This window comes from Thalassophryne amazonica, chromosome 4, assembly GCF_902500255.1.
Source record: "Thalassophryne amazonica chromosome 4, fThaAma1.1, whole genome shotgun sequence".
In the NCBI taxonomy this organism is placed as follows: Eukaryota; Metazoa; Chordata; class Actinopteri; order Batrachoidiformes; family Batrachoididae; genus Thalassophryne; species Thalassophryne amazonica.
In genome coordinates this window covers 91,570,665-91,594,204 of record NC_047106.1, presented here as the reverse complement: position 1 = coordinate 91,594,204, position 23,540 = coordinate 91,570,665, and the positions used below count along the sequence as shown (strand labels likewise).

Sequence of the window (23,540 nt, the reverse complement as noted above, 5' to 3'; positions counted from 1 at the left end):
GGTGTAGGAACACGGACCCACAACAGGGGGCGTTAAATGAACGGGCAATGGATAAGCCAAACAGTAACAATTTAATGTTGTAGTGCACAACGGAATACAGACAATCACAGTTTAGGTACCACCGAATTACAGATTTGAGTGACGTGTGGGCAGGCTGGAGGATAGGAGACATCCGTCCTGAGCCGAGCCGGATCCCACACGGCCTTCACCGCCAACGGATCTGAAGAACACCAGAGCCGCCAAGTCCTGGGTCCCCAGGTGGTCACCGTCTCCAGCTGTCAGACCTGCTACTGCTGGCTGAGAACAGAAAAACAGTATTGATGAGTGTGAGTTTGCACATTCAGTAATCCCACAGTCTGTATTCTTTTGGGAGGGAGCATCTCCACCTCCAATCACACACTTGTGCAGCTCCTGTCTAACCACTTATCTGGATGGAGTGTGGAGCGAAGCCGTTGCTGATCACGCCTAACGCCAATCCAACGGATAAGGAACACCACAGGAATACGGCTGCAAAAAGAGTCCAGATTATAATGCAGTTTCACGTTCAGCAGAGAAATTACCTCTTCTGATAGCTGATTTCTCAGTGGGGAGGTGGAGTTGCAGTCCGGCCTTTATGGTGTGGTGATGTGATGTGGATGAGTGACAGCTGGTGCTGATAACGAGTGACAGCTGTCACTCCCGGTTGCTATGATACCCTCTCATGCTTAAAGCCCGCACTTCAAGCAGGGCACCAACTGGTGGTGGTGGGCCAGCAGTACCTCCTCTTCAGCAGCCCACACAACAGGACCCCCCCTCAACGGGCGCCTCCTGGCACCCGACCAGGCTTGTCCGGGTGCCGGGCGTAGAAATCAGCCAGGAGGGCCGGGTCCAGGATGAAGCTCCTCTTCACCCAGGAGCGTTCTTCGGTCCGTATCCTTCCCAGTCCACCAAATACTGGAATCCCCGGCCCTTTTGACGAACGTCCAGGAGCCGGCGCACAGTCCAAGCCGGCTCCCCGTCGATGATCCGGGCAGGCGGCGGCGCCGGTCCAGGGGCACAGAGGGGAGAGGTGTGGCAGGGATTGAGTCTGGAGACGTGGAATACCGGATGTATCCGCAGTGAAGCTGAAGCTGCCAGCTTCACTGCGGCTGGACTGAGGACCTTTACGATGGTGAAGGGTCCTATAAATCTGTCCTTAAGTTTCTGGGATTCCGTTTGTAGAGGTATGTCTTTTGTAGATAGCCAAACCGCCTGCCCGGGCTGATATGTAGGGGCCGGGGCACGCCGGCGGTCCGCATGAGCCTTAGCCCTCATCCGGGCTTTGAGCAGGGCAGAGCGGGGGGTACGTCACACCCGACGGCACCTCCTCAGATGGGCCTGGACCGAGGGCACCCCGACCTCTTCCTCCACTAGCGGGAATAATGGGGGCTGGTACCCCAAACATACCTCGAAAGGGGAGAGGCCGGTGGCAGATGATACTTGGCTATTATGAGCGTACTTGATCCAGGCCAGATGGTCACTCCAGGCCGACGGGTGCGCGGAGGTCACGCAGCGGAGGGCCTGCTCCAAATCCTGATTCGTCCGCTCTGCCTGCCCGTTCGTGTGGGGGTGGTACCCGGACGAGAGGCTTACGGTGGCCCCCAGTTCCCTGCAGAAACTCCTCCAGACCTGGGAGGAGAACTGAGGGCCATGATCTGAGACAATGTCCAATGGAATCCCATGCAGACGCACGACGTGGTGGACCAGGAGGTCTGCAGTCTCCTGGGCCGTCGGGAGCTTCGGGAGGGCCACGAAGTGGGCCGCCTTGGAGAAACGGTCCACTATCGTGAGGATGGTAGTCTTGTCCTGGGACGGCGGGAGGCCCATGACGAAGTCCAGGCCGATGTGAGACCAGGGGTGATGAGGCATGGGCAAAGGCTGGAGGAGGCCTTGGGTCTTATGATGATCTGCCTTGCCTCTGGCGCAGGTGGTGCAGGCCTGGACGTACTCCCGGACGTTGTTTCCAGAGATGCCCACCAGAAGCGCTGACAAACGACTGCCACGGTTCTTCATACCCCTGGGTGGCAGGAGATTTTGGAACCGTGACAGAAGTCCAGAACTGCAGCCCTGGCTTCTGGTGGGACATACATTTTGTTTTTCGGGCCAGTTCCCGGGTCCGGGTTCCGTGTCAGGGCCTCCCGGACAGTCTTCTCCACTTCCCAGGTGAGGGCGGCCACGACAGTGGACTCGGGAATGATGGTTTCCGTCGGGTCTGACAGCTCGGTCCTGACCTCCTTTTCGTGCACCCGGGACAGGGCGTCAGACCGTTGGTTCTTCATTCCGGGGCGGTATGTGATCCGAAAGTCAAAATGCCAACGCGAAGAACAGTGACCAGCGGGCTTGCTTGGGGTTCAGACGCTTGGCAGTCCGAATGTACTCCAGGTTCCGATGGTCTGTGAAAACCGTGAATGGCATAGAAGCTCCCTCCAACAGGTGTCTCCACTCCTCCAGAGTCTCCTTCACCGCAAGAAGTTCCCGGTTGCCGACGTCATAATTCCTTTCTGCCGGGGTCAACCTGCGGGAAAAATAGGCACAAGGATGGAGAACCTTATTGGACTCCCCGCTCTGGAATAGCACGGCTCCTATCCCTGAGTCAGAGGCATCTACGTCAACTATAAATTGGCGAGTAGGATCGGGCTGCACCAGAACTGGTGCAGTCGAGAACCGACGTTTCAACTCCCTAAACGCGGCTTCGCACTGATCCGACCAAGTGAAGGGGACTTTAGTGGAGGTCAGGGCTGTCAGGGGGCTAACTACCTGACTATAGCCCTTGATGAACTTCCAGTAAAAATTAGCAAAACCGAGGAACTGCAGCAATTTCCTACGGTTTGTAGGTTGGGGCCAATCTCTCACCACCGCTACCTTGGCCGGATCAGGGGCGACGGAGTTGGAGGAGATGATAAACCCCAGGAAAGACAAAGATGTGCTGTGGAACTCGCACTTCTCGCCCTTCACAAACAGCCGGTTCTCCAACAAACGCTGCAGGACCTGACGTACATGCGTAACATGAGTCTCAGGATCCGGGGAAAATATGAGTATATCGTCCAGATATACGAAGACAAACCAATGCAGGAAGTCCCGCAAGACATCATTTACCAAAGCTTGGAACGTCGCGGGGGCGTTAGTGAGGCCGAACGGCATGACCAGGTACTCAAAGTGACCTAACGGGGTGTTAAACGCCGTCTTCCATTCGTCTCCCTTCCGGATCCGAACCAGGTGGTACGCATTCCTAAGATCCAGTTTCGTGAATATTTGGGCTCCATGCAAGGGTGTGAACACTGAATCTAACAGGGGCAGAGGGTATCGGTTGCGAACCGTGATCTCGTTCAGCCCCCTGTAATCAATGCATGGACGGAGTCCGCCGTCTTATTGCCCACAAAAAAGAAACCAGCACCCATCAGAGAGGTGGAGTTCCGGATCAGCCCGGCAGCTAATGAGTCCTGGATGTAGGTCTCCATTGATTCTCGCTCCAGACGTGAGAGGTTGTACAGCCTACTGGATGGGTACTCAACGCCCGGGATCAAATCAATTGCACAATCGTACGGACGGTGCTGGGGAAGGGTGAGCGCCAGATCTTTGCTGAAAACGTCAGCAAGATCATGGTACTCACTCGGCACCGCCGTCAGATTGGGGGGGACTTTAACCTCCTCACTAGTTGTCACACCAGGCGGAACCGAGGATCCGAGACACTCCCAGTGGCAGGTTTCGCTCCACTGAGCCACAACCCCAGACGGCCAATCAATCCGGGGATTGTGTTTTATCATCCAAGGATAACCCAAAATCACCCGGGAGGTGGAAGGTGTTACATAGAACACAATCTCCTCCCTGTGATTACCAGACACCACCAATGTCACTGGTTGTGTCTGGTGTGTGATTAATGGAAGAAGGGTGCCATCTAGTGCCCGTACCTTCAAAGGTGAAGGTAGAGCCACTAGAGGGAGCCCGACTTCCCTTGCCCATCTGCTGTCCAGCAGATTTCCTTCCGACCCCGTGTCTACCAGTGCTGGGGTAATTTGTGACTGATCAGGTGACCCTGAACCATCCCTTAGTTATGCTGCTATAGACTTAGACTGCTGGGGGGTTCCCATGATGCACTGAGTGTTTCTTTGTCTTTTTGCTCTGTATGCACCACTCTGCATTTAATCATTAGTGATTGATCTCTGCTCCCCTCCACAGCATGTCTTTTTCCTGGTTCTCTCCCTCAGCCCCAACCAGTCCCAGCAGAGGACTGCCCCTCCCTGAGCCTGGTTCTGCTGGAGGTTTCTTCCTGTTAAAAGGGAGTTTTTCCTTCCCACTGTCGCCAAGTGCTTGCTCACAGGGGGTTGTTTTGACCGTTGGGGTTTTTACGTAATTATTGTATGGCCTTGCCTTACAATATAAAGCGCCTTGGGGCAACTGTTTGTTGTGATTTGGGGCTATATAAATAAAATTGATTGATTGATTGATTGATTGATGTACACCCAGCAAACGCGTAGATAAAAAGTTGGCTCACTTTAACTTTTGTTGTGCTGGCTGGTACCGCGCTGCTCTCCAAATTCGCCAGTACGTCCTTTATCAAGCTGGCTGCTTTGGCTGGTGTTCATTGTCATACTATCCATGTTAAAATCATCAAGATTATCCATATTGGGACCAACACACACTTCTCGCCTTTTCATCTTTTTCCTCTGCGGACAGTTCTTAGGCTGCGTGCGCGCTATGACATCATTTGTTTATGCACAGCGGGCGGGTATAGCCAGGTAGCGTCGATGTAAATCTACGCTACCAGCCCAACAACACCTCGGTAAAGTGATAATAATGCATCATATCATATTAATCAGTAACATCTCAAAAACAACCAAGCCAAGAGAAACAACATTAACTGACAGAAATCAATTGTGGTTTTAAACTCATTCCGAAATGACAACACACGATTAAGTTTCATAGAATTGCAATTCTACATTCTACTACCCAAAATAATGCTAGTGCTAGTCTACACATCGTTCTCATGTATGTGTGAACCTGTATTACAGGTTCTTTATCAAAGGCACTCTGACACTGACACAAGACCAAGTCAAACCTGCTACCCATTATGTAACAGACAACTTGCTCCACCAACTCAGCTACAAATGTGCCATAAAACAGTGGTCTCCAAAGTATTCCAGAAAGGGCCGAGAGGGTGCAGGTTTCTTTGCAGCCACTGACTTCAGCAGGTGATTGCACTGATTAACATCACTTGGAGCAGGTGGGATAAGTTCATCAGTGAAATCACCTGCTGGAGTTAGTGGCTGCAAAGAAAACCTGCACCCTCTCGGCCCTTTCTGGAATACTTTGGAGACCACTGCCATAAAATATTAATTCTTTCATTTTTTAAACCCACTTATTCTGAATAAGGTTCACGGGTGGGTGGGGAGACTGTAGAGGTTGGAGCCTGTCCACCAATTGGAGCCAATTGCACTAATTATTGGGTGAGAGGCTGGGTCACACTGGACAGGCTGTCAGTCCATCTCAGGGCTGACACATAGGACAAACAAATGCATTCACTCTATGACTTGCACCTTTGATCAATCTAAAGTTTCCAATTTTCCAAACCTGCATTGAAAAAATACTTTAGATCAAACTATTAACTATTAACGATCAACTAAATTACTGCAGTTTGTTATGACTAAATTAATTTCTTAATGTCTAATGGAGTTGAAACTTAACATTTTAATCTCAAAATATTTCTGGATGCCATGGTGGCTTAGCAGTTAGCACTGTTCCATCACAGCAAGAAGGTCTGGGGATCACTTCCTGCATGGTCCTTTCTGTGTGGAGTTTAATGTTCCCCCCATATAAGTAAAAATGTAAATTTTACTTTAATCTCGGGGGACGCAGTATTTCTGTCCTTAATCTGGGCAAACTTATTTCAGTGGAATGTGACCAACAAAAGCAATTTTTTTGGATTTATCCTTTTTTCAGTGTATATCAGAAGAAGGATTTCGCCCAATAATGTTTTTCTTGGTGTTCTTCTCTGGCTTAAATAATATGATAAAACACTTTGGAACAAATATACACAGTATCTTTCCAAAACTGGAAGCCAAATAGCAAATATCTCCACAGCCACAGTGAACTTCCCAGGAGAGCTGACGTATGCTGGGATAAATGTGATCCAGACTGCACAGAATATCAACATGCTAAAAGTGATCAATTTGGCCTCATTAAAATTATCAGGTAGTTTACGGGCTAGGACAGCTAACACAAAGCAAAAGATGGCCAGAAGGCCGATGTAACCAAGTACAGCCCAGAACCCTGCAGCTGAGCTCAATGCACACTCCAGGATTATTCTGTCCTTATATGTTGTCAGGTTTTTAATTGGGAAGGGTGGACTGAGAACTAGCCAAATAGTGCATATCAAAACTTGAATGAAGGTGAAAGAAATTACTGCTATTCTTTGCTGTGGTAGTCTAAACCATTTCATGACATTACTACCAGGTAGTGTTGCTCTGAATGCCATCAGCACTACAAATGTTTTCCCAAGAACACAAGAGACACAGAGGACAAAAGTAATCCCAAATGTTGTGTGTCACAGCACACAGGACCACTCACAGGGTGCCCCAATGAAAGTTAAAGAACATAAGAAACACAGGACTAGAGAGAAGAGCAACAGGAAGCTCAGCTCAGAGTTGTTGGCCCTGACGATCGCTGTTCTCCAGTGACGGAAGAAAATAGCTGCTGTTATAACAGCAAGACAGGCACCACCAACTGAGAATGTGGCCAGGATGATTCCAAGGACTTCATCAAAGAAAAGAAACTCGACAGGCTTGGGCAGACAAATGTCTCTCTTTGCACCAGGCCAGAGCTCAGCAGGGCAACGGAAACAATCAGGGGAGTCTGGAATAAAGGAAAAGTGGTTTTAACAGTATTTCTTTACGTATACCTCATCAATGCCTAAATGGGAATATTACCTGTGGTAAAAGAAAACCTACTGATTAAATACGCTGGGAAGATAAACTGTGCTAAACTAATGATTGATCCATATCAATGAAATAAGGAGAATATCTACCTCAAAAGTCGGCATTTAAGCAGATTTCATAATGCTGCCATTGACAAAATTTTAACCAATCAGAAAAAAAAAAAAAAAAACGGGATCGCTTGCAGCACTCTGTGACGTAGCATGAGCACAGAAAGCTACAGATGGCGAACCTTCGCTGATGTAAAAGTCCTCTTTCCCTCACTCTCTCTCTTGCTCTCTCTGTCTCTCTGTCTATCCTTTGCTCGCTGTTTTCCCTGCTGAGCAAACACGAAGCATTTCAACTGTAAAATAAACTAAATTTCTAAATGTATCATCAGCGGCGCACATGGGAGTAACTCTGGAATAAACATCGAAGGCTTTTGGTGGTTCTCCCATTCAGTAGAGAAAGTTCGGCTGTTCAGTTGTCCTCCACAGCTGTGCATTTCACAGCCTCAGGTCGTCGAAGTGGCTGATTTTCATTACAATTCAGTTCATTTTTCGAAAATCCATGCTCTGCGGCACAGACCATTTGAACCAGAGAGCCGGGTGGAAATTTGCCATTACCAGTGGATTAAAACTCGTCTCTGTTGTGGACTTGTGAAAAAAACGGCTTGCCTTCAGTGCAGAAACTTCCCACTCCCCCTCCTCTCTTGCCATTCAGCAGTAAACAGCAGAGAGTACGCAGCACGAGAGAGGTTTCATAGATGTGGTTCTCTCCAGTATTGGAAAATCACGCAGGTTGGATCGGGTACTTCCGATCCGTAAATTATGTCGGTATCGGAACCCAGTACTGATCCGGGATGTTGATTGCCGCTTATGTGCTTTTACCCCTTTTATACTTGAAGAGTGACACTGACACGGAGTTGTGAACCTCTGTGCCCATGTGACGTCACACATCGCTGTTATAGCAGCCGGCATGGCCACCTGCTGGTGGCTTTAGACCAGCCATACAAAAATGCTCTTAACTATAACATAAATGATCACACATGCCGAAAGTGTTTCATATGGGCTCCCAATATCATAATCTACCAACCCAATTGTACATTATCAGTGGGTTTTCTGTTCCTTTAAATATGATATTCAAAAACAATACAATCCTCATTCATGCACTTGTTTAAATTTCACAGAGGGGGCAAATCAAATGGAGCTTTTTGGAAGCATTTAATTTGAAAGGCACAAAGCAGCCAAACTGCTCTGTGTAAGCCTGGTCCTGTCAGATGTCAGAAACTAAGCACAGTGGGTCCTGAGTATTTGATGGGAGACTTCTTCTGAAGACCAGAGGTTGTGTCTGTTTTCTCCAGGTACAACTGGAGTTGTGTCAGGGAGGGCATCCAGTGAAAAACTTGAGCAAAATCCCAATGTGGCTCTGTGCTGGATCTGCTGTGGCAACCCCAAACAAATGGGAGCAGCCGCAAGGCAAACAATAACATTTTGCATAGCACCAACCCCAACCCTCTCTGTGGTTGTTAGATTATTAGCTAGGCACAGCACATCTTATTTCTGTCTGTGATTCATAGCTTGTTAGTTGGGCTGAGTACTTCCATTCTCCTTACTGTTGCTACATTTCAGCTGGTTGAAACATACCATGTTTTCCACTTTGGTTGTTAAAATTTTAGCTGGATGGAGCCAAGCAGTAAGCCTTGATGGCCTCAGATGAAGCCTACCCAGACAAATAAAAAGTTGCAGTTCCTTGTCTGGTCGCTTGAGACTGGTTCCAATAGCGAACAGGTTCACATTCAAGTCCACGTTAAAATGTCTAACTTTAAAGCTGAAACAAACATGTTTATAACCTGGTACAAAAAACAGTTTTGGTCTCTAGAGATAGTTTCCCCCTTGATGACAACTGTATGGCAGTAATGGATGCATTTCTAACTTCTTGTCTAAAGATATTTTAAGCTATAAAGTTATCTATGATTAAAGGGCATGATTGCTTTGATCGACAACAGCTGAGCCCAGCGTCTTTGCCTCTCATAGCATATTCAGAGTTGGCTGACAGTGGCTACTTGAGCATTTTATTACAAACTCCTGGAATAATATGGCTTGTTGTGTGGGTAAAATGTGCGAATCATCTGATTATCTAAGACGTCCCTGGTGCAATATTCAGTGAAATTCTCATCTTCTTTAATGTTATATGCTAACGGTATTAGCACATTTAGTAGCTAATGTAGCCTGATCCGTTAGGTCCATTTAATGCACGATTCCTGAGAAAATAAGTGGCTCACACCCTGTTATCCCACCTATTGACAGGTTCCATTGTAATGAGAATCAATTTTATTCATTGAACCTATCATTGATCACAATGTTCTGGCTGATCTGTGTTATTTTAATTTGATGAGTTATAAGTGTTTACTTAATATTGTTTTTGAGCTATTGTCCTACAAGCAGTTTGGGATGGATAAACTTACTCACCAACTCATCTATCGTTTTGCCATGTAGCCCTAAACTTTGACAAGCAAAGGAATATTTTGTCAATGAGTAAAAAGCCTTTTTTTTTTTTAACCTGTGGTATTACTAATCTCCCCTTCAGGACATGGTGTACAGTCGTAGCAGCAGACAGGTTTTCCTTTCTGCAGCACCTTACAGGTTCCTGGAGGACAGCTGACACTGCACACTGACACAGGCACCTGGCACAAAAATACAAAAAGACTCACACAGACATCGGTGCCACGCTACTCTCTGTCACCTAACTTCTCTGCTCATAGTGTTAATTATTGTACTCTTACTTGGTATCCACCATCCAGCCAGGTGATTTTCTTGGTGATACGGAACTCCTGGCCTGCTGGTAGAGATGCATCATACAGCCCTACTGTTACCAGCTCAATGCTGCCGTTCTTGTTTTTCTGCCAGTTCACCAGCTCATATACAGCCACTGGATCACTGTTAATGTCAAATGAGACATGATAACCATTTTGAGAGAAATTTACTCTCTTTAGATGACTAAGAAGCTGTTTAGAATTAAAACAAAGTTACTATTAAAGACTTGAAAGGTAAAATCCAATCATTTTACTTCACAAGAGGACAAGAGGCAAATTTTGCACATGTGCATTTCGACCTCTGTGTATACTTTATCTTGGTAAATTTGTCACACTGGGTTGTGGAATTAGTTTGCTGACACACTGTGTTGTGAATGCCATGTGCTATGGCATAAACAGCTTTATACACCAATGTTAGTGATTTGCAGCTGAGACGTATCAGTGTATCGGGCTTTGGAGTGTCTGGATATTTTCACTTCCATCACATGCACTCTCATTTTTGGCAGTGCCTACAAATACAAGACAACATGAAGGTGTTTTTAAATTGAACTGTGAGTGTCATTAACAGTCCAGTTGTGCAATAATGTGATACTTCTCAGCCTAAGGACCACACTGTGAGCAACAACTGGTATTAGGAAGCAAAAGAGCGTTCTCACCTTTTCCAAGGTGACACTTGAATGCATCCTCCCAGAATTCAGTAAGCACAGGAGAGGCAGCGACTTTAGTGGGAGACAGATCAAGTAGGAACTCTCTCAGGCCTGGGATTACAGAACGCTGAATCCCAAATCCGATTGCACCAACACAGAAATCAAACCTCAACATGTTTTGGTCAGTTACCCATGATTCACTGCCTATCCACTGACGAGGTGGAGAAGGCTGCTGTGCCAACTCCTCCAGCAAGATCCTCATGTCTGCAGTCAATCAATCAATCAATTCAATCAATTTTTTTTATATAGCGCCAAATCACAACAAACAGTTGCCCCAAGGCGCTTTATATTGTAAGGCAAGGCCATACAATATTTATGTAAAACCCCAACGGTCAAAACGACCCCCTGTGAGCAAGCACTTGGCTACAGTGGGAAGGAAAAACTCCCTTTTAACAGGAAGAAACCTCCAGCAGAACCAGGCTCAGGGAGGGGCAGTCTTCTGCTGGGACTGGTTGGGGCTGAGGGAGAGAACCAGGAAAAAGACATGCTGTGGAGGGGAGCAGAGATCAATCACTAATGATTAAATGCAGAGTGGTGCATACAGAGCAAAAAGAGAAAGAAACAGTGCATCATGGGAACCCCCCAGCAGTCTACATCTATAGCAGCATAACTAAGGGATGGTTCAGGGTCACCTGATCCAGCCCTAACTATAAGCTTTAGCAAAAAAGGAAAGTTTTAAGCCTAATCTTAAAAGTAGAGAGGGTGTCTGTCTCCCTGATCTGAATTGGGAGCTGGTTCCACAGGAGAGGAGCCTGAAAGCTGAAGGCTCTGCCTCCCATTCTACTCTTACAAACCCTAGGAACTACAAGTAAGCCTGCAGTCTGAGAGCAAAGCGCTCTATTGGGGTGATATGGTACTACGAGGTCCCTAAGATAAGATGGGACCTGATTATTCAAAACCTTATAAGTAAGAAGAAGAATTTTAAATTCTATTCTAGAATTAACAGGAAGCCAATGAAGAGAAGCCAATATGGGTGAGATATGCTCTCTCCTTCTAGTCCCCGTTAGTACTCTAGCTGCAGCATTTTGAATTAACTCGAATAAGTCGACATATATGCCACAATAACCTTAGCAGTAGACCTGGGGGAATTAAGGGTTATTTATTGTGTAAACAGAATATTTTTGTTACATTTCTAAAATGTATTTTGAAACAAAATAAAAAAATTGTGACAACCTGGGGAACACAGCGTCACTCATGGTGTATACAAACCTGCAAATAACATCAGCCACTTGTTGAATCCTATTCACTGAGTAGGTCCGATGCAAAGCTTCTGAGTATTCAACACAGATGCCCTCTCTCTGTGCTGCATACAGGAAAGACGCCATGCCATTATTACCGTAGGCTGAATCAGTCCTGACATCACCTATCCAAGTCCAGCCAAAGTGTTTCACCAGCTTAGCCAAAGCAATAGCCTGGGACTGGTCACTTGCAATTGTTCTGAAGAAGGTTGGGTATTGCTGCTTATCAGACAAACATGCACAAGTTGCATAGTGACTCACCTGTAAGAAAAAAAAATACAGGATAGATAGATAGATAGATAGATAGATAGATAGATAGATAGATAGATAGATAGATAGATAGATAGATAGATAGATAGATAGATAGATAGATAGATAGATAGATAGATAGATAGATAGATAGATAGATAGAAAAAAGCAATAGATTGACAGAATTTAAACATACTTGGGGAATGTCAAACGGTCGTATGACACTTGACATGCTGATGGATGTCGAGGACCCAGAGGTACCAACAATAGCCATCATCCTGCCAGACTGCAAACACTTGTCACTGCTTTGAAACATTAGATCTACACCATTTGACAGCTGGAATGCCAGTTGGATTACCACAAGAACTGAAGAGCAGGAATCATGGATATGGTAGCCAAGCCTGATCCCTGGTAGCAGCTCTGAATTTTTGTTAATCTCCTCACATCCCCTGCACATGAAAACCGAAGTTCACGGGACTCAATCCTGCATACAGATGTGTCACGACACGCGATGTGTTCAGCACTCACAGACTCAATAACAACAAAAAAAACTCATAAAAGGTATTTCAAAGTTTACCCGTGCGACTGAAAGGGTGTACGCAAAAGACACACACACACACACACACACACACACACACACACACACACACACACACACACATATATATATATATATATATATATATATATATATATATATATATATATATATATATATATATATATATATATATGTTGGGTTTGCACCCTGTTTTTAAAGAAATGAGAGGCACAAACACTGAAAAGAAACCAGTCAGAGAGAGACAAATATATATATATATTTTTTGCTCTGCGCAGAGGAGGAGAACAATGAAGCAGCTTGTAAGTGCTCAGCTACAAAGCTCTCCTAAAATCTCCTCCTCTGGCCCAGCCTTTTATTTAGTTCATCAACATGAGAAAAAACAAACAAGGACAGTCGGGCGAGGTTACACATGAGTCATGTCTGCAAGAGGGTGATAGCAAAGATAGGTAACGGCTGAACCTTCCATTCCTGCAACATGAGCCTTGTGGCTCGTCAAAGCAGGATAAGGCAAAATGAAAAATAGTTTGCTCAACCATGAAGAATGCAGACAACAAGTCTTTCTTTCTAAAACCTCCTCTTCTCACAAAGAGGAAAAATAATAAGCATAAACTATAAGAAAATAAATAATAATAATATAAGCATAAACTAAAGAAAATAAATGATAATATGAGCATGAACTGTATAAAATCCTTGACATAATCCTCCCTGTTTATCATTTATTTACATAAGGTTGTCATGTCCAAAACACACTTCAATAGAAAATTTGTCCACTTTAACCACTTGTCTTATTACATTTTCAGCTAAAGCTTCATAGGCTAAGAGTGTGTTAACTCATCACGTCAACGGTTTAAGCTTGAACTGGAGTTGTGAGCTTTTCAATATCATCATAATTCTCAACACAGTCATTATAGTTTTCTCCACTAAGGTCTGACTGTTTCAATGCTTGATATTTTGGCATAGTTTGTTGGAAAGCCAGATTACACTGTACAAATGTATTTGAGACCTTTTTGCCAACCATTGTTTTGATACAAGGGATCACACAACACATGCAAAGTCCAATCAGAATTAGGACTATAATAACTGGTGTCATTATTTTCAATAGTAACTGCCACCATGGTCCTGAAGTTAACCAGGACCAGGGATTCCACTGGCTCACAGCTAGAGTGTCTTTATGCATTGCATCACGAAGTTTATTCAGCTCTTCCAATGCGTCCTGCACATCCACTGAATTAATGGAGTCTGGGATGAAAGTACAGCATGTTGTGTTCAGCAGAACACAAACTCCTCCCTGTGAACCAGTAAGCAAGTCTAAAACCATGCGATTTTGCATCACCGTGGTACGTAAAGCATCTATTTCAGTATTTTGAGCTGCTACTATTTTCTCAGTTACATTCATGAACAGACCCAATCGATAATTCAGAGTTTCAATCATTAATGAATTTTTTACCACTCCTATCCAGGGTAACAATGAATGTGCTATTTTATCTCCTACAGACCACAATTTTTGGTCCTCCGGTACATCCGAGCCCCACATGTGATCATGTGGTAACACATCTGGGTATATCGATCTCCTCCGTCTGGTGCTGCCATTCTTCTCTGTGGAGGTCCTTGGCACTACCACATATGTATGGTCAGTCACCTGGGTAGGTGCACACACACCACCCCAATTTGGTGGGAGACTCATGTACAGTCTGGAACCACAAAGCCAATAGATGTCATCATACACCGGAGTACCATTTACAGGTGGTAGCAAAAACTTACTAACATAAGCACATGATTCATCCGTTCCCCATGCGATGAAAATAAGGATCATTCTCATAATATGTTTTGGTTAGGCTTAAATTATTTGATAAAACATACGTTTGGGTACACAGACGTTTCCTAATTTTACCTACAGTTTTATTCCCTGTCCCATAAAAGCAAATCAGGAATGGCCGTTGTGATGACAATTTAACATGTGATGATATTTTTGCATTTCCCTTCAGTCTAGTCAATGGAGCAGCACTTGGGCACGCTTGGACGTCTTCTGTTGAAATCCCTATCATATAAGTGGTTGCACTGAGGCAAGTGGTATTACGTCTTGTCAGATTTGCTGAGAACTGTTGCCCCCGAAATACAGTTTGATTATGCATCCGTATGATAAGACATTTTGTCACCCTAGCAGGGTACGGTTTAGCCGTCAGAGCTGGGTGTGTTGAGGATATAGGCATTTGCGAACAAACATAACAATTAGTAACATGTAATTCCATAGCCAATAAATGAACATATCTGTACCACATATTAGTATGGTATATATGAAGGTGTCCATCTGTCTCATTCACATTATGAATAAACCTCTTCTGATGTTGCTTCCGTTGTTCTCTGGCTCGGTCCACAGTGAGCTGCAATTCTTGGGTCAACCACCAGGCCAGGAATCCGAGGAGCACGAAACACTAAGATCACAACACAACCGGCTGCCCTACCAACAGTCCGGCAGCGGCGGCGCTGAGCACGCCGCTCCAGGGTCTGCTGTAGTTCAGTCATGATTGCTAGGATACAGTGTTGTTAACCAACCTCACCTAATAGTGCAAGGATCTCCCTGCTTCACTGGCGTTGAGACAATCTATTGCTAATTAAATAGACTCCCTTTGTAGCCAGACTTCCCCTTACACTGTGGAGGCAGCCAACACACGCTGTATCTTACAGTGACTTAGATGTATCCACGTTGATCTCTCCGCTATCTTTACTGCAGTTGGTGTTGTTAACAGCACTTGGTATGGACCTTCCCAACAAGGACTGGACCAGTTCTTCCTCTTAATCACTCTGATGAACACCCAGTCTCCTGGCTGGACTACTGGAAGGCCGTCCTGTGGGAGATCAAAATTATTCGGCAGTAAATGTGTTTGAGTTATCTCTTTCTGTGTTAATGTCTTTTTCATAAAATCTGCTAATGTTTGTTCCTCATCTGCTGTTTTAGTATCCATGTCAAAAATTGGTAGACGATATGGTCGTCCATAAAGTATCTCAAATGGTGTTAAACCTGATGGTCTTGGTGTTATTCTCATATACAATTTTACTGGGTCCAAACATTCAATCCAGGTTCGTTTTGTCTCTTCCATATATTTCCTTAATCTTGTTTTTATTGTGCCATTTGTCCTTTCCACTAATCCTGCACTTTGTGGGTGGTAAGCACAATGATGTTTTAACTTAATTTTCATGTGTTCTGCTACTCTTTGTACAACTTCATTTATAAAATGTGTTCCATTATCACTGTGTCTCTGGTATTCCATAATACGTAATAATTGTCTTACGCAATGCTTTTGCTACTGTTAAAGCATCTGCTTTTTGTGATGGAACAATTTCTACCCATTTTGAAAAGGCATCAATTAATACTAGGCAGTACTGATAAGGTCCACATCGATTTAGTTCAATAAAGTCCATATGAACAATTTGAAAAGGATACTGTGGTTTTGGGAATTGCCCTCTCCGGGGTCTTATATTTCCCAGTGGGTTGTGTTTCAATCAGGTAACACAGGCTTTACAAAAATTTTTTGAGTATAAATTAAATCCATAGGTAGTAAAGTATTGGTCTACCATATATACCATCCCCCCTGTCGACACATGCGTTAACCCATGCGTCGCAATTGCGGCTGCTTTGAATAAGCTTTTGGGTAGGATGGGTTTGTTATGTACACAATAAAGTCCTTTGGGGTTTGGGGTTGCCCCATTTTTCAACCACAAATGTCATTCCTGCGCTGGTGCCTGTTTTTGCATATCCAATAAAAGGTCAGAATCTATTAATGGTTCATTGTCTGTCTGAGCTGTGTAAATAGAAGAAGTGCCATATCGACCAGCTGCTGCTTCTTTCGCTATTTTGTCTGCGAGACAGTTTCCTCTGGGGACAAAATCTGTACCTCTGGTGTGGGCTGTGCATTTACATAATGCCAGGTGTGATGGTAATGTCACTGCTTCTAGCAAATTTGTGAGTAAGCCTGCATGTGTCACTGGTTTCCCTGTAGAGGTTATCATACCTCTTTGTTGCCATTGTTTTGCAAAGAACCAAATTGTTGAAAATGCATATTGACTATCTGTATAGACTGTCAGTTTCTGTCCTTTAGCCAAGATACAAGCTCTGGTTAATGCAATGAGTTCTGCAGCTTGGGCTGATTTAAAATGATCGATCTGTTTTGCTTCAATAACAGTATTTGGTAACTGAACAACAGCATAGCCTGTTAATTTCTGTCCTTTCTGATCTTTGAAACATGAGCCATCCACAAAGTAATGTAGTCCATCTGTAAATGGTTCGTCTGTTAAGTCTGGTCGAGGTAATTGTTGTTTCTGTGTGTCTGCCAAACAATCGTGCGGTTCACCGTCTATCACAGTAGGTAGGAGCGTGGCGGGATTCAAGGTGTTGCATCTTTCAATGGTAATATGTGGCTGAGACAATAGCATTGCTGTATAAGCTATCTGTCTAGCAGGCGATAAGAATGTATCCAAACATTTGGAATAATAGCCGACTGGTTTATTTTCATTACCATGTTGTTGTAGCAAGACTGCACACATGAATCCCTGTTTTGTGTCCACCATGAGAGTGAATGGCTTGGCATAATTGGGCAGAGATAATACTGTGGAACTCACAGGTTCTTGTTTAAGAGCTGTAAACTGTTCTTCAGCTTCTTTATTCCACTGTATTTTTGTCAATCATAGCCACATATAGAGTGTATTAAATCCTGCAATTTCTGCACCTTCTCTGCATAACATGGAATCCAGGCTCTGCGATAATTACAGATACCTAAGAAAGACATCATTTCCTTTTTTGTTGACGGTTTAGGCGCTTTGAGAATAGCGTGCATTCGATCGTCTTGTATTCGTTTCCCCTCAGCTGATAGGACGTGGCCTAAATAAGTCACTTGTGGTTGCACGAACTGCAACTTTTGCTTTTTAATTTTACTTCCTGTTTCTGCCAAATGTTGCAAAAGCATCACGGTACATTTTGTACAGCTGTCTTTTGTCTTTCCTGCCACCAAAATGTCATCTACATACACCAAGATTTGTGAATCTTCTGGTGGAGTAAATGAAGATAAGCAACAATTTATTGCTTGTGTAAAAATGGTCGGACTGTCAGCAAAACCTTGAGGGAGTCCAAAATTGAGAGTCTGGATGAACAGGTACTGAGAAAAATGCATTACTGATGTCTATGACAGAGAAGTACATGTTTCCAGTGTTGTGTGGGCCGCCAGAAGAGGAGGTACTGCTGGCCCACCACCAGAGGGCGCCCTGCCTGAAGTGCGGGCTTCAGGCACGAGAGGGCACTGCCGCCACGGACACAGCCGGGAGTGACAGCTGTCACTCATTAATTCCTGACAGCTGTCACTCATTCTTCATCATCGCACTCCATAAAACCCAGACGTCATCTCCACCTCATCGCCGAGATATCGTACTTCTTTGGAGGTAATAGACTCAGCCGTTTGTGTTTTACAATATAATCTGTATATTGTGAGTGTTTGCAGGAGTACCGGTCCCTCTGTCTGTGGAAGCTGAGTGAGTGCTGGACGTCACTCTTTTCCCCTGAGGAATCACTGCGGTACTCTGCAGAATATTGTGTTAGAGGTGGAGGTGGCATTCCCACCGTTGTTGTTACGGGGTGTACACACACCCACACTTGCCTGTCTTTGTTCTTCGCCAGCAGTACCAGATCCGACAGTCGGGGACGGTGATCACCTGGGATTTCGGGACTTGGCGGCTCCAGTATTCACCAGGTTCGGTGGCGGCGAAAATCGTGTGGTTCTGGCTCTTCTCAGGACAGACGTCTTCTATCCTCGAGCCTGCCCACACGTCACCTTTGTGGATTGACTGTAATCATATTCTGAGATTGTCTGTATATTCGTTGTGCACCTTCACAACATTAAATTGTTACTTTTTGGCTCATCTATTGACCGTTCATTTGCGCCCCCTGTTGTGGGTCCGTGTCACTACACTTTTACAACAGGATATCTCGGCCAGCGTCATGGACTCCGAGGGGCGTCACCCGGCTGTTGAACAACCAATGGGAGAGCAGGGAGCGCAGGCGTCTGCAGGAGGCGTTATTGGTGAGCTGCAGCACAAAACATCCTCCTTAACCGCAGGGTGGAGGCTCTCTCCGCGCAGGTGGCGGCGAGCGCTCAGGACGCTGCTGCAGCTCCTCCTCCTGCCGACCCTGTGCAGGATATGAACGTTCCAGTGGTGGTTCAACAACCCCTCCCACCATCCCCTGAAGCATACATAAGCCCTCCTGAGCCGTACGGAGGTTGTGTGGAGACGTGCGCGGACTTTCTCATGCAGTGTTCGCTCGTCTTCGCACAACGTCCCGTCATGTACGCGTCAGATGCTAGTAAAATAGCTTATGTGATTGCTCTGCTTCGGGGTAAGGCACGCGCCTGGGCTACGGCGCTCTGGGAACAGAACTCACGGTTGTTATCAGCATACACTGGGTTTGTGGGGGAGTTCAGAACAGTGTTTGATCACCCTAACAGAGGAGAGACCGCTTCAACAATGCTGCTGTCAATGCGACAGGGGCGCCGGTGCGCAGCCGAATATGCAGTCGACTTCCGCATCGCGGCTGCGAGGTCCGGCTGGAATAACGTTGCGCTCCGCGCCGCCTTCATAAACGGACTGTCATCGGTCCTGAAGGAGCATCTGGTTGCTAAGGAGGAACCGCGGGATTTAGATGGGCTTATCGATCTCGTTATACGGTTAGACAATCGGTTGGAGGAATGCCGTCGGGAGCGAGGCGAAGGACGTGACCGGATACGCGCCATCCCTCTCCCTTCCGGGTTCGAAAAGGGGCCGCCCTCCCCACGCTCCACAGCCGCAGCGCTCCGTGGGGCAACAGCTCCCCCTGCTGACGTTGTTAAGGAAACGCACAGGGCCAAAATGAGGAGGCTGGTCCGCGGGGAGTGTTTTCTCTGCAGCTCAAAGGAGTACACACAGAAAAACTGCCCCAAACGGCCACAACAACAACCGTCCTCAGAGATTGGGCTAAGGGGGGGTCAAAACATTCACGTGGGACACACACAGATTGCCACACGACTCCCAGTTACAATCCTGAGCGGGGATTTAACCCTTCAAGCCCCAGCACTTTTGGACACGGGGTCAGAAGGGAATTTGCTAGACAGCAGATGGGCAAGGGAGGTAGGGCTCCCTCTGGTGGCGCTTCCTTCTCCATTGCAGGTGCGGGCACTAGATGGCACCCTTCTCCCTTTAATCACACACAAGACACAACCATTAACTCTGGTGGTGTCTGGAAACCATCGGGAGGAGATTGAGTTTTTTGTAACTCCTTCTACCTCCCGCGTGATTTTGGGCTTCCCATGGATGTTGAAGCACAATCCCCGGATTGATTGGCCGTCTGGGGTGGTGGTTCAGTGGAGCGAAACCTGCCATCGGGTGTGTTTAGGATCCTCGGTTCCTCCCAGTTTACAGGCTAAGGAGGAGGTCAAAGTCACTCCCAATCTGACGGCAGTGCCGGTTGAGTACCATGATCTTGCTGACGTCTTCAGCAAGGATCTGTCACTCACCCTTCCCCCGCACCGTCCGTACGATTGTGCCATTGATTTGGTTCCAGGCGCTGAGTTCCCGTCCAGCAGGCTGTACAACCTCTCACGACCTGAGCGCGAATCAATGGAGACCTACATCCGGGACTCATTAGCTGCCGGGCTGATCCGGAACTCCACCTCCCCAATGGGGGCAGGTTTCTTTTTTGTGGGCAAGAAAGATGGCGGACTCCGTCCATGCATTGATTACAGGGGGCTGAATGAGATTACGGTTCGCAACCGATACCCGTTGCCACTGTTGGATTCCGTGTTCACCCCCCTGCATGGAGCCAAAATCTTTACTAAGCTGGATCTTAGAAATGCATATCACCTGGTTCGGATCCGGAAGGGAGACGAATGGAAGACGGCATTTAACACCCCGTTAGGTCACTTTGAGTACCTGGTCATGCCGTTCGGCCTCACCAACGCCCCCGCGACGTTCCAAGCCTTGGTTAACGATGTCTTGCGGGACTTCCTGCACCGATTCGTCTTCGTATATCTGGACGATATTCTCATCTTTTCTCCGGATCCTGAGACCCATGTCCAGCATGTACGTCAGGTCCTGCAGCAGTTGTTAGAGAACCGACTGCTTGTGAAGGGCGAGAAGTGCGAGTTTCACCGCACGTCATTGTCCTTCCTGGGGTTTATCATCTCCTCTAACTCCGTCGCCCCTGATCCGGCCAAGGTTGCGGCGGTGAGAGATTGGCCCCAACCAACAAGCCGTAGGAAGCTGCAACAGTTCCTCGGCTTCGCTAATTTCTATAGGAGGTTCATTAAGGGCTACAGTCAGGTAGTTAGCCCCCTGACAGCCCTGACCTCTCCAAAAGTCCCCTTCACCTGGTCGGATCGGTGCGAAGCCGCGTTCAAGGAGTTGAAACGACGGTTCTCTACTGTGCCAGTTTTGGTGCAGCCCGACCCTAGCCGCCAGTTCATGGTTGAAGTGGACGCCTCTGACTCAGGGATAGGAGCCGTGCTATCCCAGAGTGGAGAGACTGATAAGGTTCTTCACCCGTGTGCCTACTTTTCACGCAGATTGACCCCGGCTGAACGGAACTATGACGTCGGCAATCGAGAACTCCTTGCGGTGAAAGAGGCTCTTGAGGAGTGGAGACACCTGTTGGAGGGAGTGTCTGTGCCGTTCACGGTTTTTACTGACCATCGGAACCTGGAGTATATCAGGACCGCCAAGCGGCTGAACCCCAGGCAAGCCCGCTGGTCACTGTTCTTCGGGCGTTTTGACTTCAGGATCACCTATCGCCCCGGGACCAAGAACCAGAGGTCGGATGCCTTGTCCCGGGTACACGAAGAGGAGGTCAAAACTGCACTGTCGGATCCACCGGAGCCCATCCTGCCTGAGTCCACTATCGTGGCCACCCTCACCTGGGACGTGGAGAAGATCGTCCGGGAGGCCCTGGCACGGAGCCCGGACCCAGGAACAGGTCCGAAGAACCGTTTGCACATCCCACCAGAGGCCAGAGCTGCAGTCTTGGACTTCTGTCACGGTTCCAAGCTCTCCTGTCATCCAGGGGTGCGAAGGACCGTGGCAGTTGTCCGGCAGCGCTTCTGGTGGGCGTCTATGGAGGCCAACATCCGGGAGTACATCCAGGCCTGCACCACCTGTGCCAGGGGCAAGGCAGACCATAAAAGGTCCCAAGTACTTCTCCAGCCGCTACCTGTGCCTCATCGCCCCTGGTCCCACATCGGCCTGGATTTCGTCACGGGCCTCCCGCCGTCCCAGGGCAACACCACCATCTTCACGATAGTGGACCGATTCTCCAAGGCGGCCCACTTCGTGGCCCTCCCGAAGCTCCCAACAGCCCAGGAGACAGCAGACCTCCTGGTCCACCACGTCGTCCGTCTGCATGGGATACCCATCGACATCGTCTCTGATCGTGGTCCCCAGTTCTCCTCACACGTCTGGAGGAGCTTCTGCCGGGAACTGGGGGCCACTGTGAGCCTCTCGTCCGGGTATCACCAGCAGACCAATAGACAGGCAGAACGGGCCAATCAGGAATTGGAGCAAGCCCTGCGTTGTGTAACGTCCGCACACCCGACGGCCTGGAGTAAACATCTGGCCTGGATCGAGTATGCGCATAACAGCCAGGTGTCCTCTGCCACCGGCCTCTCCCCATTTGAGGTGTGTTTGGGGTATCAGCCCCCATTATTTCTCGTGGTGGAGGGAGAGGTCGGTGTGCCCTCGGTCCAGGCCCACCTGCGGAAGTGCCGTCGGGTGTGGCGCTCCGCCCGTTCTGCCTTGTTGAAGGCCCGGACGAGGGCGAAGACCCATGCGGACCGCCGGCGATCCCCAACCGCTGCTTACCAGCCCGGGCAGGGACTTGGCGGCTCCAGTATTCACCAGGTTCGGTGGCGGCGGAAATCGTGTGGTTCCGGCTCTTCTCAGGACAGACGTCTTCTATCCTCGAGCCTGCCCACACGTCACCTTTGTGGATTGACTGTAATCATATTCTGAGATTGTCTGTATATTCGTTGTGCACCTTCACAACATTAAATTGTTACTTTTTGGCTCATCTATTGACCGTTCATTTGCGCCCCCTGTTGTGGGTCCGTGTCACTACACTTTCACATTATCCAGGACTTAATCTATTTAGCAGCGTATGTGGGTCTGGGACCAGAGGGCACTAGTTTCTACTGCAGCATTTACTGCATGTAGGTCTTGTACCATTCACCAATTCTGATTGTCTGCTTTTTTCACAGGATATATTGGAGTGTTACAGGATGCATCTAAACATTCCCTGATGACTCCTGCTTCCAATAATTCTGCAATAACCGGTTCAATTCCTTTTTCTGCTTCAGGTTTTAACGGATATTGTTTGATCCGTGGTCTCCAATCAGATCGTGGCTTTTTTCATATTATTTATATATATATATATATATTTATATTATTAATATTTTTCAACAGTCCTACATCTGTGGGTGCATTCACCCAGAGATGAGGAGGCAGTTTGGCCAATAAAGTCTCATCTTCCTGTGTCAACAACACAGATGTTGTTAAATTTCAATCGTCTAGATCTACTTCATGTATCACTGGTGTCGTCCAAACACTTACAAACATGTATTTCCGATACAAGCCTGTGGATGGACTGAAATCCCACACCAATCAGTTGCTTCCTCAGGTATTTTAGCAATTCCTCCAAGGTCCTTCCAGGACTGAGTCTCTGCCCTTGTCAGTGAAATATGCGGCACAGCCTCAGGTTTTCCTCTGTACCATTTGTCTGCCCTTTGGGTCAGCACTACACTACACACAGAGGTGGTTTTTCTGTCTGTGTATAGGTGTGCTACTGTCTGTAATCTTCCTCATTCCCGTATGGCAGGACCGTGCCATCTGCAGCACGTCCTGTAAATGTCCCTCTCACGTGGACCCAGTTTCGTCCCAGAGCCAATTGTATGGCCTGTCCTACTTCACAGCCATTCAACCTATATGCTTTTATAATATCTTCTATTCCTTTTACCCATTCTTCCACATCAGCTTGTG

General features: G+C 46.9%; 1 pseudogene; it reads right to left on the bottom strand.

Annotated features, from left to right (window-relative positions):
* Positions 1–23,540, bottom strand: part of LOC117508975 — a 112,741-nt pseudogene that overhangs the window by 78,715 nt on the left and 10,486 nt on the right.